Below are 14,655 nucleotides of genomic sequence, written 5' to 3'. Positions count from 1 at the left end.
TGATAGTAAGATTATTCATTCACTAACTGATCTTGCAAGCTTCTAAAGTATTACCATTAGTTCAGTAAAGTGTGCTCTATGATGGCTGGTCTGCAGAATAACCAATTTGAAACTATATGTTTCAAAAGAGGAAATGTTGGGTCTCCATGATGTCTAATATAACTCTGAAAACATCACTCATCTGCATGCTGGAAGAAGTGATGAAACAAACTGGCTACATGTTTCCTATAAGCAAAGTGGTTATATTACCAGTGATGAAATTCTTCTTCCACTTATCCATTGGTGTGCTAATAGATAAGTGAATTTAGGGTTGGCCTTTTTCTGAGGGATGTGGATGTCATCACTCTTAAATAGTTGCCTCCAGTTTGAAAATTTTTGGAGGATATTTCTAATGCTCCTGACAGGTATACCAACATGAATGTATAGATAGAGAATTTGGTTGCTTCAAATCAGATTTCTCCTAAGTTTGTCATACTCTACATATCAGTTCCATTAACATTTTAGGCTTCTGAAGTTCAGATGCTGTAGTCATGAAATCAGTCTTGGTTTATCTTCAGAAGAAAATCTTTGATACCCTTTTAAGTTCCCTTTACATGGTTCAGTTAAATAGAATTATTGTTGAAGAAACCTTGATGCTTGCTTTCAAATGCATTTTTCGTTGTTCATTTGGTTTGCTTCTGCATATATATTTCATAATACATAAATTTGTATTTGCAAAACTTATTTCTGTTGTGAAGTGGTCCTGAAGCACTTAAACTGATGAAAAGCACACACAAGAACACCTTGAAGTAAAATGATTTTGCTTCATTCCCGAAAAAAAAAAAACCTTGTCCACCCTTTCACTCACAACAGCTCTAATCATTGAATCCCCATACATTGCTACTCTTAAATGATTCGATAGTTCTTTCAAATATTTCGTGCAATTCTTCCTCACATTTCCATGTAAATCTGTAACTCTCCTCAAGTTCATTCCTCTTTCTCAGTTACTTTCCCACTGCTACTTATGCCAGTTGCATTTTCACTACCTTGCATGTCCACTGTTTTACCACTGACTTGCTGCCAGCTATGTCCGTGCATCATTGATATAATTAAGATGGTTTGGATAGTGCGTGAGAATGTGCTCACAGAGATTACCAAATATAGCTCTGAATGGAATCACTGGAGGAAGATGATCAAGAGGGACCAAAAAGAACTTGGTTATGGTCTTTGAAGGGAAAGGTCACAATTATCGAACTTCAGAGAGATGAGAGTAATGGCCAGAGAAAGAGCCAGATGTACAAGATTTGTACATAGGGAATTCAATCCATTATTCAATGTATGAGAAAGAAGAAGAAAGTCTGATGGAAATTTAATTGATAGCTTTCCACCACTTTTATGACATAAATCAGAATTTAGTCAGACTTTTATGGTGTCCTATTTGGGATGCAAGAAATCTTTACAAGAGCTTGTCAACTGAAGATGAATTAGCTCGTCTCAATGGAAGGTGAAAGAGTTACATAATAAGGAAACCTGACAAAGAAACAGCCAGAAAAACATATTTTGGAAGAGAGCAGACCATGAGATAGTATTAATTACATAATGTTAATTAGGTTAATCTCTTGCCTCATCTTTACCAATTATGCTTTCATTGCCATTGAGCCAATCACATTTTAACTAGTAATCTGTTTTATTGATTATATTTAATTTATTGTATTATATAAGAAAGCTTTTGATTGCGTGGATCACAACAGACTATAGATTTAATGAGATCAATGGGAATATCTGAGCATCTAATTCTCTTGAGAAGAGAGCTGTATGACGACCAAGAACCTTCAGCAAAAACAGTCTTTGAAGAAACAGAAAGTGTTAGAGTGGAAAAGAGGGTGCAGCAGGGTTGTATGCTGTCGCCTTTTTTTTTAATATTTATATTGAATATTATTATTATGCTACACCTAAAGGGAGTCCAGTAACTCATCGAGGGAGGACACCTACTCTACATCTCTCTCTCTGTCTCCACCACTCAATCCACCAACTATATCTACACCATCTACTGCTGCCACTAGTATCCCTAGTACTTCCAGAGACAATTACAAACATCCATGCCCATGCCTGGATTCGAACCCGCAGCCTTTTGGCTGGAGAGCGGATATGCTAACCGCTTGGCCAATCAGGCCAGCGTATTCTCATATGTTAATGAGAATGGCTAACTTAGACAAAGATCCAGCTGGAATTAAGCTTAGTGGCAAAAAAATAATTTAAGATACACAGATGATACAACCTTCATGGTAGAAACTATGGAAAATCTGGAGCAGTTGATTTTATTGGTTAAGCGGGAAAGTAACAAGGCTGGGCTTAATTTAAACATCAGCAGAACAAAAGTGACGTGGGTTTAAGAAGCGAGATGGCTTTTGGCAATTTAAATGAATTTATAATAGAAGAGGATATAATAGAAATCATTCTAAGTTATGATTTACTGGAGTCCAGAATCAAGAATGAGGTGAAGATGAAATTTAAATTAGATTAGTCATGGGAAAAAAAAAGCTATGTTAAACCTGACAAAAATTATGAAAGTTAGAGGTGTGAGTAAGGCCACAAAAGTTAGAATTGTCGAGGCAATGGTATTTCCAGTAGTGATGTATGGATGTGATATCTGGATTATTATGAAGAAAGACAGAAAACAAGTGATTCATTTGAATTATGGATGTGAAGGAGACTATCAAGAATCCCATGATTCTTGATAGTCTCATGCAAGAATGACCATTAGAAAAGTTTTAGAGAGTATAAAGACAGAATGCTCCTTGGAGGCGATGATCGCTATACAGAAGTTGATGTACTCTGGACATATTATGTGAGCTGATGAATCATTGGAAAAGGCAGTTATGTTGGGGAAGACTGAGGGAATGAGAAGAAGAGGAAGACCACAAAAGAGTTGGATGGACAACATAAAAGAACTTACCACCTTGAACGTACAATTGCTGACAGAAAGGACAAGAGGCTAAGTGAAATAGAGAGCTTTTGTTCACAGGATCACCAAGATTTGAAAATGACTGGATGGCATATTACAACAACAAGGGCTATTGCAAACAAAAAAGAATCTGTTCTCTTGTAAGTGATGGAATGCCCAACACATAACAACAAATAATCTGTTTCAAATATGCAGGACAGGAAAATAGCTATAGAATGCATGTTCTACTATTTCTAATCTAGCAGATGTCACATATTGGATCTCTGATGTTTAAGTACCTCACTGATGTCATTTACTGGATGACGACTATATGCAATTTTTCAAGCAAGATCCCTCATGTTTTGGTATCCTTGCAACTTCAGTAAATTATTAAACAGTGTGTCATCATTAGTACTGACTGTGGAAGTTTGTGGCAGAAGAGGTCAAATGTTTCCTTATACCAAGTTCTGCTGTTATTAACGGAAAGAATATCATTGCCAGAATGCTGAAACTGTCTTAACATTAAGCACAGAATGCAGTATTCAGGAACATTCTCAACTCTTAGACCATTATAAACATTTATTCCAAATAGTCGGAGATGAAAACTCAGTTAGTGCCAGAGAAGGTCTGCATGTGTGTGTATGATTGGTATGCAATATTTTATGGATTTTTGAGGCTATATTGCTTAAAGAGCAGAATTTTAATACTGGAAGTCCAAGCCTCCATCGTCTTTGATAATTGAAGAACTTTCTGGTATCAGCTGGAGCAAAAAAAAATTGCACAGGTTTACTATATAATTGTTTTTCTTCAGCTTCTGTAATGTCTGTAATATTATGTGCAACTGAGTAGAGAAGATTATGGTTTTAGGTGTTTTAAGATTGTGGTTTTAAAATTGGAAAATAGTTGGAAAAAATTTCTAAGGTTTCTTTGTTTTTGTATAAGTTTGCACAGAAGGTTCTTCTAAGAAAGAAGTGGAGGAATTTTTTGAGTTATTAGAACAGTCAGCTGACATGAAGAAAATGGAAAAAGTGGTCCTTGTTGGAGATTTGAACAGCAGAGTAGGAAATGAATTACACCAGGAATATATATAGGAAGATTTGAGGAAAATTTGGAGAAAGGGACAAAGCTAATAATAATTGTAATTGCTGGACTCTGCTCAGGACACAAACTAGTCATTACTAACACCGTGTTCCAACATAAAGATGGTAACATATTCACATGGAGAAAGGCACAAGAAATAAGATAAGTTTCACTTCACTGACTACATCATTATTGATAGTGATATCTTCATGCTGGTTCAGGATACAAGACTGCACAGAGGATTTGAAATTGGAAGTGACCATTACATAGTGCTAAGCAGGATAAAAGTGAATTTCACATAGAAAAGAACACTATGTAATAAAGTTTTAAAAATAATTAAACTTGAGCAAATTTTACAGGTAAAGTGTAGACTCAACTATACAACAATATTGAAAAAAAAAATGAAACAGATTGAAAACAAGAACTAAACCTTGGAGTGTCAGTGGCATACTCTGAAGAAGACATTGATTGATGCTAGGGAGGTATATATGTTGAAGTTGTCTACAACAGTGCTTCCCAAACTTATGGATGCCAAGGCCCCTTTTTGAAAAATTAAAATATTTCACAGCCACCATCGAAAAAAAAATTGTAATATAGACATATAATACTATAATATTTATTGTATTTATATTCAAGATTTTGCATTTGTTATCTTTTTTGTGTTTCTTATATGAAACTTATATGAATAAGCATGTATTTACTAATATTCATTAAGCTCCAAAATACGCAAGAAGCAAAATTTGTGAACCAACACCAATATGTGGTTTTTCCATTAAAATATAAAAAAGAACAAAAAAGAAATAATAAATAATAAAAAATGTTTCTTTTAAGATTAACCAAGATTAACCAAACTATGAGCCACGGCCCCCTTGGGGGCCCTGGCTCAGTTTGGGAAGCGCTGGTCTACAAGGATAGAAAAATAAGAACACCATGGTGGACACAAGAAGTTAAAGAAGCGCTTCTGCTCAATCAAGTTTTATCATCTTATAGTTCTCTCTCGTTAGTATTTAACTAGTTGTAGGCTGATATATCATCCGAACATAAAGAAAATTTGTATTATACTGCGCCACTCTATGTTCTGAATTGCATGAGCAACTTTGATAAATCAACCTTCAACTGTACCAGGTTATTATAAAGCTGATTTTAGGTCGAGGTTCTCACTATTAAGCAAAGCTCCCGCTTTTGGTTCAAAATATTTAATGAGCAGTTCAGCGAAAGAAAATCGGGCCAACTCTAGATTGATCTTAGATAAAAAAAAAAAAAAACATTTAATGCAGTGTCATATATAATTACATCATAATACAATGTTCCAACAGGGACATTACAATTAAACAAATATAAAACTCTCAAGATACTAATACACTACTCAGCTGAGCTTAAAATTTATAACTAAAAACTATATTAACAGATCTTATTCTTCTTGTTACAAAGAACTTCTATCACAACTTCACTCTGACCAAGGTTACATCTCAAAACATTTTAAATATCAAATCAGTTCAAGATATTCAGAAAGAATACAACTCATGAACCATCAGACATTCATTTGTAATTCTCTAAGCTCAGTCAATCAAAATTAGTTCTTGTAAGTTCGAGATTCCTAAATTACAACAAATAGGCTTCTCAATATTCTCGTTCAGTCAGTGTACACTTAATTCAATAATATAGCATTTGTCACTTGAAGAGGGAAAAGTCTTAGCACAATACATATTCAATCTTGACTCGCTGAATACAGCAACAAGGAATAAATTGCTTTCGGCGGAATTAATTTTCGTTACTTCTCACTAAGTATAGTAAAGGTAATCTTACCAGAATATAGCTTCATCACATCATAAGGAGATCGATTAACATCTTTAAAGTCCTTGCTGACTTTTACTTTATAGTAACACAAACTTAAAAGAATCTTCTATTTCCACGATTGATTTATAGACACGGGAGAATATAACCTTTTTGCACTTGGTTTAAATTATCTACCCATTTCTTCCTTTTCTTATACGTATTATTCTATGTCCTGCATCCACTGCTAGCTGTTTGGAAGTTTTGGTAGAAATCCAACTCTGAAAAAGGTAAGTTAAAATGCCAAGCGATTCCCCGTCCTTTCTATTCCGTTTTCGGCACATCAAAATCCCTCTTCAATCTCTAGCTACCGTTCTCTATATGCCTACACTCGTTTCTCCTTTTTACTCTCGTTTTCGTGTCCACTCGTTCCTTTTTCCTGCCAGTAACTGGTTCTCACCGGTTTAGCTCACATCGAACTTGCTTTTCCCTGGGTATATAGTAGTTCATGCTCCAACACGCGCTAGGAAAAATTTGCACGATTTCTCACAACAATCAAATGATATAAGGAATCTTCTGGATATATTAAAATTACATACATCACAGTTTCTTATATTATTATTAAAGGAATAAAGCAAATAAAATAAATGACACTTTAATACAGAGCCTTTTCATGTCTACGATATACCCTAAAATCGCATAAATAAAATTAACTAACAAAACTCAAAAGGAATTACGTGAATAACATTTTATAAGCAAGAGACTCCTCCACTCGTTTCTCCTTTTTACTCTCGTTTTCGTGTCCGCTCATTTCTTTTTCCCGCCAGTAACTGGTTCTTACCCGTTTAGCTCACATCGAACTTGCTTTTCCCTTGGTATATAGTAGTTCACGCTCCAACACGTGCTGGGAGAAATTTGCATGATTTCTCACAACAACCAATCAAATGATATCACAAGGAATCTTTTGGATATATTAAAATTACATACATCACAGGTTCTTATATTATTATTAAAGGAATAAAGCAAATAAAATAAATGACACTTTAATACAGAGCCTTTTCATGTCTACGATATACCCTAAAATCGCATAAATAAAATTAACTAACAAAACTCAAAAGGAATTACATGAATAACATTTTATAAGCAAGAGACCAACAAAATAAATTTAAATAAATCCTGCTTATGATATGGTAGATCATGTTAATTATGAAGTATTATTAATTATGAATATCTTCATTCACAATTTAACACACAAGAAGTTAAAGAAGCAACATTGGAAAAGATGGAAGCATACCAGAAGCTTTTAGCAAATAAATTGGCTGATTCTCAAAAAAGAATACAGAGAAGAATGTAAGAGAGCTAAGCTATGTGTGTAAAAGTAGCTAAACAAAAGTCGGAAGACTTAACTAAGAATATAGAAGGCAAATATCAGGAAGGTAAAATAAATTTAAATAAATCCTGCTTATGATATGGTAGATCATGTTAATTATGAAGTATTATTAATTATAAATATCTTCATTCACAATTTAACACACAAGAAGTTAAAGAAGCAACATTGGAAAAGATGGAAGCATACCAGAAGCTTTTAGCAAATAAATTGGCTGATTCTCAAAAAAGAATACAGAGAAGAATGTAAGAGAGCTAAGCTATGTGTGTAAAAGTAGCTAAACAAAAGTCGGAAGACTTAACTAAGAATATAGAAGGCAAATATCAGGAAGGTGGTAAAATCTTTGGAGGCTACTGAATAAGCTTAGAAATGGAGGAAGGAGTACTGTAAAAGGAATCAAGGATGATAAGGCTGACATGAAAACTGAAGATAAGGATATCCTAGATGTCTGGAGTAATTATTTTGAAAGAATGTTAAACAAAACATGCAATAACAAAACAGTAGTAGAAAATTTTCAAAGGAATGTAAACAGGTGTATTCTACACCCACACTTCATAGAACCAAGCCTGGCAATGTGCCAAGAATAGTCAATTCATGCTGAAGGGAAGAAATAAAGGATGCACGAATTGTTCACCAACACATGGAATCACGTGCTTTATACGTAAGTTTTCCAACTGTCTCGCAAGCAAAATAATTACCACGTTAAGAACTAGAATTTTCATTACAGAAAAGCCAATTTTCCAACATATAATAATAAATGCTCATCCCACAAAATGCATTGATTACCCTAATATCGGAATGGATTCTCCTTCTTCTGACATGCGCAGTAGTGGTGAAGGGTCTAGCATCTGTGGGCATACAGTACATACCAACACTTGAGGTAGAAAAGGCCATCAAAAACTTGGATGTGGGAAGGCAGCTAGAGTAGATGATATTCGACCAGAAATGCTTAAGTTTTAGGTTAACGAATCTGAGTATTGGGTTGGAAGTAAAGCACTTGATCAAAGATTAGAGACTACAGATATGAGAGTTCGGAGAAAGATTAGGGGAGGGAACTGATAGCGTCAGAATCATATTAAAAATGACGATATTAGAAAGGAATTTGACATTGTTAGTATTCGAAATGTGTAAGGAGAGCTAATCTAAGGTGATACAGCCACTTAAATAAATAGAATGGGTGAGAAAAGGTTAGCAAAACGTGTTTGATGCCAAGATGGCAGGAAAGAGACCCAGAGAAAGACCAAAGTTTAGGTGGATTGATTCATTCAGAAGTGCCTTATTTGAAGTACTAAATGTTAGATATGACAATATTGGAGTGCTCACAAGTAATAGACTTATTTTGAGAAAAATTGTTCTTAGGAGATAATAATGTAAATTTAATATGTAGTGCTGTCATAGTAACCTGAACATCCCATGACACTATATATCAGGAGATTGATAAGTTCTTGAACTGGTAATATTCCGTAGCGCAATTGGAAGAATGTTGATACTTTGCACCTCGATTGGAAAATGCCTAAGTTCTATTCTTGTCCTAATGAGAGAAATCTTTATATTGGTTTTTTCAATTGAAGGTGAGTTAGCATATTTCATAAAGAGGTAGCAGGGTTTTTTCTCCTAGAAAGTTGGGTTTTTCATCCTGCATACAGACAAATCGGCCTTGAGAACATGCACAATTTATGGGCACTAAATGGTGTAGGTATAGGTGATGATGGTAGTGGCGTTCCACTATAGTTGATGGATTAAGTGGTGGTGGAGATGGAGAGTTGTGAAGTAGGTGCCCTCCCTTGATAAATCTTTGGACTCCTTGGAGGTGTCACATAATAATAATATTGGACAGATGGAGAAAAGAATTCTAAGTATGGTGAGAAGTTTTCAACGTTTAGTCTAAAGAAGATGCCTTTGAGATCACATCTTCCAAAAACATTTTATGCTAACATTTCATTTGCCTCCATACTCAAAGGAACTGTTATCCTTTGTGCTGCATATGAATTGTCAGCTACTTGCAGAAAAGATTCCAGAACCAATGCAAAGGTTCTCTAAGAGGTCAGCCTTGTCTCTTTTTTAAATTTTGATTGGGTCTGATAAGAACCAATCGAAAACCAATCAATGAGGTGGACAGTTATATTTGCATAGGTTCCTTTAATAGCAGATAGTATCCTTTTACCCACCCCAATTGCTGGAGGATGTGGAACAGAATAGGATGCTGGACATTGTCAAATCCTTGAGTAAGATCCACCAGGAGAGCTAGCATTAGCTGCTTTTTTCATGTTAACTAGCTGGAATAGGTCACATAGCAGAAACGAATTACTACTTGGCCTAGAACTCCACATACCTCCTGTAATTTTAATTATGTATCTCATTCACCCTTTGAGTCTGTTGTTGGTTATGCAAGAAAAAAAAAATCTGGTAATCAGTATTAGATAGAGAAATTGGCCTCCAGCTGTTGATTAAGCTATGATTCCTATTAGGTTTTTGAATGAGAACAGCATGGTTTGTTACAAATTCACTTGGTATGTGAATATTCACTTATAGTGAGAAAATAATTAAACAGTATAACTGGATTCTGGACTTTGAAATTTGCGGCAGATCTCAGAAATCAACCTAATTTAAATAAATACAGTTGCATGAAACTTCCCAAAATATGGGAAAATACTTCAAGATGTGCGTTTACATTCTAGGCTGCCATGAGGCGCCCACAGAGGGCACCCACATACTCAGGACTCTAGTCTTTCATCCAAGCATTTCATTTAGTTTTGTCTTACCTTTGTGTGTATGTTACAAATCTTATATTGTACTCCTGACAATGTATTAGTGACTGAGATGAAATATTGGAAGTGTTAAATAATATTTTAATCATTTCTCAGTGCTGTTTCACTCCATTAAGCTTTTAATATGAGTTTCTCCCAGCACTTAAGCCTTAATAAGCATATAACTGGATTTGGAAGAACAAAACCGCTTGGTGGAGCAATGCCTAATAGTTATGTGAAACAGTGCTCCTTAGTAAACGTTTTAATTAGTATCTTATTTAAAAAATGTATTATAATAATTCCTGAAGTGTAGCCTGTAATGCACTCTACCAGCTAATATAATGCTCAGCTCTGTGAAAGTTGACCCTCTGCAAGCAGTTTTAAAAAAATTGCCTCTTCAACCTTCTGTTAGTCAACAATCGCCATTGGACTAGTATACAAGGTGAGTACCTAGAACAAAGAATAGGATAAACTTTAGCACTTTAACACTAAACTTTAGCGATCTAACATAATGGCAGTCCACTGCAAAGTTTGTGAGGAGACTTGTATCGATATTACATCTGTTATGAAGTGTGCAGATAAATGCAAAAATAGTTATCATTTTTATTGTGTTGGTCTCAGTGAAAGCCAGTTTAAACTCTCCAAAGACAGGAAACAAAACTGGAAATGTGCTTTGTGCAAATTCGGTGAACAACTAAGACCTTCTCAATGCTCCAACTCTTTGTTTCATGATGGACGCCATTCCAGTGCTAGCCAATGCCTGCTGACAACTTCTCCCAGGGGTGATGACTTATGCATTCCAGAGATTAGTAACACTGACTATATATGTATAACAGATTTAATGGGGATAATGAAAGAATTAGAAAAAAAAGATGTCAATGACTTAAGAAGCTCGACTGAATATACTTCAAACAAAATGGATGACTTTCTGGCTATGATTACTGGCCTGACACAAGAAGTTAAGGAACTTAAAATAAAGAACTTTGAACTAGAAAATGTAAGTATGGAGCTGCATAGGGAGCTTAAAAAAATTCAAGAAACAGTGGATGACCTGAATCAACAGGCAGTTAGCTCAAACCTGGAAATTGTTGGTTTTCTCATGAGCAATACGAAAATATGCATGAAATAGCAAAGAAAATTGCACATAAAATCAAGATCAACTATAATGAAGATGATATTGAGGCTATGCATCATGTTCCTAGTGGGCAGAAAAACAGAGCAATGCATATCATTATAAAATTTAAAAGTAAAGCAATTAGAAACAAATGGCTGGATGGAAACAAAAATATCAAATATAGACTAAGCACAGCTGATATATGTGACAGTTTTAAGGATAGCAAAAAATATCTAAATTAGTACTTAACTGGAAACCTAAAACATCTACTGTTTATTGCCAAGAAATGTAAAGAAGGCCATTACAGATATCTCTGGGTCAAACAAGGCAAACTCTTCATGAGCAGAGATGATGCATCTAAAATATGGTCAATCAGATGCGAAGAAGACTTATCTAAACCCCAAGAAAACAGCGAGAGTAATAAGTGACTCATGAACAACAACAATGGCAGATGAGAATAACAACTGTGATGTCACTTTTCATAAATGTGTAATATGTCATGATTTAGTAGAATTAAGAAACTGTTTATCCTCAGACACAGTAAGTACTTTGAATATTTTGCATATAAATATCAGAAGTATTCGAGATAAATTAGAACATATTGAATTACTACAATTTAAACTATTGGCTAGATGTTAACAGAAATTAACATCTAGCCAATTAACAGAAATTAACAGAAATCTGAGTTAAAGACAAAGAAATTGATTTGTACCATTTAAGCGGATATAAAAATATATTATCAGTGTAGAAATTACAACAAATTTGGAGGTGTAATTATCTTTATTAGAAATTTCATATCTCTTAGTAACATTACTAACATAAAAATGAAAACAGCTGAAAATGTAAATTTATATTTAGAACATTATAATATATATATATATATATATATAATGGCTGCATATAGGTCGCATTGCTACACAGAGTCCAACTTTATACAAGAACTCGAGTATAGTCTAGTTGAGATCAGAAGTGACAGTGTTCTCATAATTGGGGTTATGAATATTGATTTGCTGAGGAATAGCAATTACTCTCAAGATTATCTAGATTTACTTGCATGGATTCGAACAATATTAATATTAATGTCCCCACGAGAGAATTCAATGGTGATAGAACGTGCTTAGATCATGTATTTGGGAGAACTTGAAGTGGAAACAAAATCCAAGCAGCAGTTCTGCACCAACCTCTTGCGGATCACTTTCCAATTGGTATTAAAATGCATTTGCAAGTTTAGCAGCAAGATCGTACAGCCAAAAACATACCCTACACAACAGTTGACTCCAGAGTATTGAAGTGTAACTTGCGCACTGTCTCTTGGGAAGAGATAACGACAGAAACAAATATTGATATCACATATAAATTTATTGCGATATTAAACAATAAAATACAAGACTCAATTAATGTTAAAATAATAGAGAAAATGAAAAAAACAAAGCCCTGGATTACACAGGAAATCAGATACTACATAAAAATTAGAGATAAAGTATATAAAAAGTTTAAAACATACCTGCACAATCAATATTACGAAAAGTTTCAAGTACTATAGAAATCTAATATACCATAAATTAAAAGAAAGTAAAAACGAATACTACAGAAATACTAAAAAAAAGATAATACCATTGTTGTCAACCCAATTCTGGATCCTTGTTCTCACCATCCTCTCCAGCACAGACTTGAGGGCTGCTCTCAGTTAACATCCTTTAACTTGTCTAATATTATTATTATTATATAACACCTCCAGGGAGTCCAAAGACTCATTGAGGGAGGGGTACTTACTCTACAGCTCTCTCTCTACAACTACACCAACACCATCTACTGCCCACCACCACTAGTATTTTCATAGACACTCGCAAACATCTATGCCCACATTCGAACCTGCAGCCTTTTGGCTGGAGAGCAGATATGTTAACCACTCGGCCAACCTGGCCATCAGACTTTAAGACTAATATCCAACGTTATCTGCTCTAGTTTGACTAGAGATGGGATTGGATATTAGTTACCCTTTTTAGCCTCATTACTTAATGTAGTGCTGTGTGCACATATCTTATTATACACACACAGAAAGAAATTAATGCACCAAGAAGGAAGCATAGGATTCAACTGAAATTTTATTGGTGTAATGATACAGGTAAGTGATGCACATGATGCCAAAAACAGAATTGAAGGACAATTACTAAGGGATCTGTGGTACACAATCCGGTCATCATCAGTAGCGCGTTGCACTGCCTCGTTGGGGCGTTCATGCTGCAATACGGTCCAGCATGGTGGTGAACAGACGCCTGATGTCCTGCGACAGACTGGCCCACACGTGTTGGATGCTGTGCTCCAAATCCCGGATATTGCGGCATGGTGGGAGCTGGCATTTCAGCTGCTCCCAAACACTTGATAGGGGACAAGTCCGGGGAGCGAGCAGGCCATGGAAGTGTCTGTACACGACGTAGGCAGGCCTGGTAATAATGCCCGTCCGCACATAGCAACCCGAGCCATGTGCGGGCGGGCTATACCAACAGGATAATTCCTGCTGGTATAGCCCATGATATGTGCACTATACCAGCAGGATAATTCCCACATTATCCTGCTGGTATAGTGCTCTTGGTATCCCAGCAGGAATGGGAGAAGGTGGGGCCGTACGATGTTGTCCACATACTGCTGCCATGTACCACTACAAGGGATGATCGGCTATCATAGGCTATGGCTCCCCAGACCATAATGCCTGCAATGCAGGAGGTGTGGTGCTTGATAGCGAGGTTGGGATTGTGTGATTGACCAGGGATCCTCCACACCCGAACACGATGATCATCTGACCCCAAGACGAGGCGGCACTCATCGCTGAAGACCACACGTCACCAGTCTGTGGTGTTCCATGTCGCTCTCGCCTGACACCACTGCAGACGGAGTCGGCGATGTGGTAGTGTTAATGGGAGCACATGTAAGGGACACTGGGATCGTAGATTCGCCTCCGCGAGGTGTCGGGAAATGGTTCGTGGACACACAGGAGCCCCCCACATCTGCCTGTATAGTAGACTGGGTCACCATGGGATCCCTCCATGCTTGCCACATGATCCGTTGGTCCTCCTGATCCGACTGGTGCTGCTCTGCCGTGTGGCAGTGCTGGAACGTATCCACAGCTCCCAATACTGTTGGGCGGTATGGTCAGAACGGTTCATGTGCATGCCTATACGGTGCACCGACCACCTTCCAGTTTTCAGGCCGATGATCATGCCTCTGTTAAAGTCCGTAAGTTGCTTAAATTGACGTCTACCCAGCGTTATTGTCACTCTGTACTCTAGCTTGCAGTGCTTTTCGCTTTAATCGGCTATCGATTACACGTTGGCTTTATAAGGTTGCCAGTTCGTTCTTGCAGCACCACCGCAGGGTGTGTGGGCATGCACAATCGCACCAAACTTGGATCATTTGCATACCACCCTCCCCCACACTCTAGCTATTTGCTTAGTTTCGCCGTTGTACCATGTTTTCTTCCTGGTACGCTAATTTCTTTTTCCGTGTGAGTATTTTGTTCCCTGATGATACCAATTTGACTTTGCTGAAATTGGAAGTATTAATTAAATTTATGTAGTTAATATATTAGTCTATGTTATAATTTCCTCAAAAAATACAGTTATGAGATTTGGTT

At 36.2% G+C, this 14,655-nt stretch overlaps 1 protein-coding gene across 1 annotated transcript in view; it reads left to right on the top strand.

The window, feature by feature from the left end:
• The window catches only part of Hel89B (histone acetyltransferase 1), an 863,997-nt gene that overhangs the window by 59,027 nt on the left and 790,315 nt on the right, over nucleotides 1-14,655 (top strand). The gene's annotated exons all lie outside the window — the stretch shown is intronic.

This window comes from Typopeltis vanoorti, chromosome 15 (assembly GCF_054136105.1).
Source record: "Typopeltis vanoorti isolate ZY-2024b chromosome 15, IOZ_Tvanoo_1.0, whole genome shotgun sequence".
Lineage (NCBI taxonomy): Eukaryota > Metazoa > Arthropoda > Arachnida > Uropygi > Thelyphonidae > Typopeltis > Typopeltis vanoorti.
The sequence above is the reverse complement of the archived record's forward strand: the minus strand, read 5'-3'. Positions and strand labels throughout refer to the sequence as shown.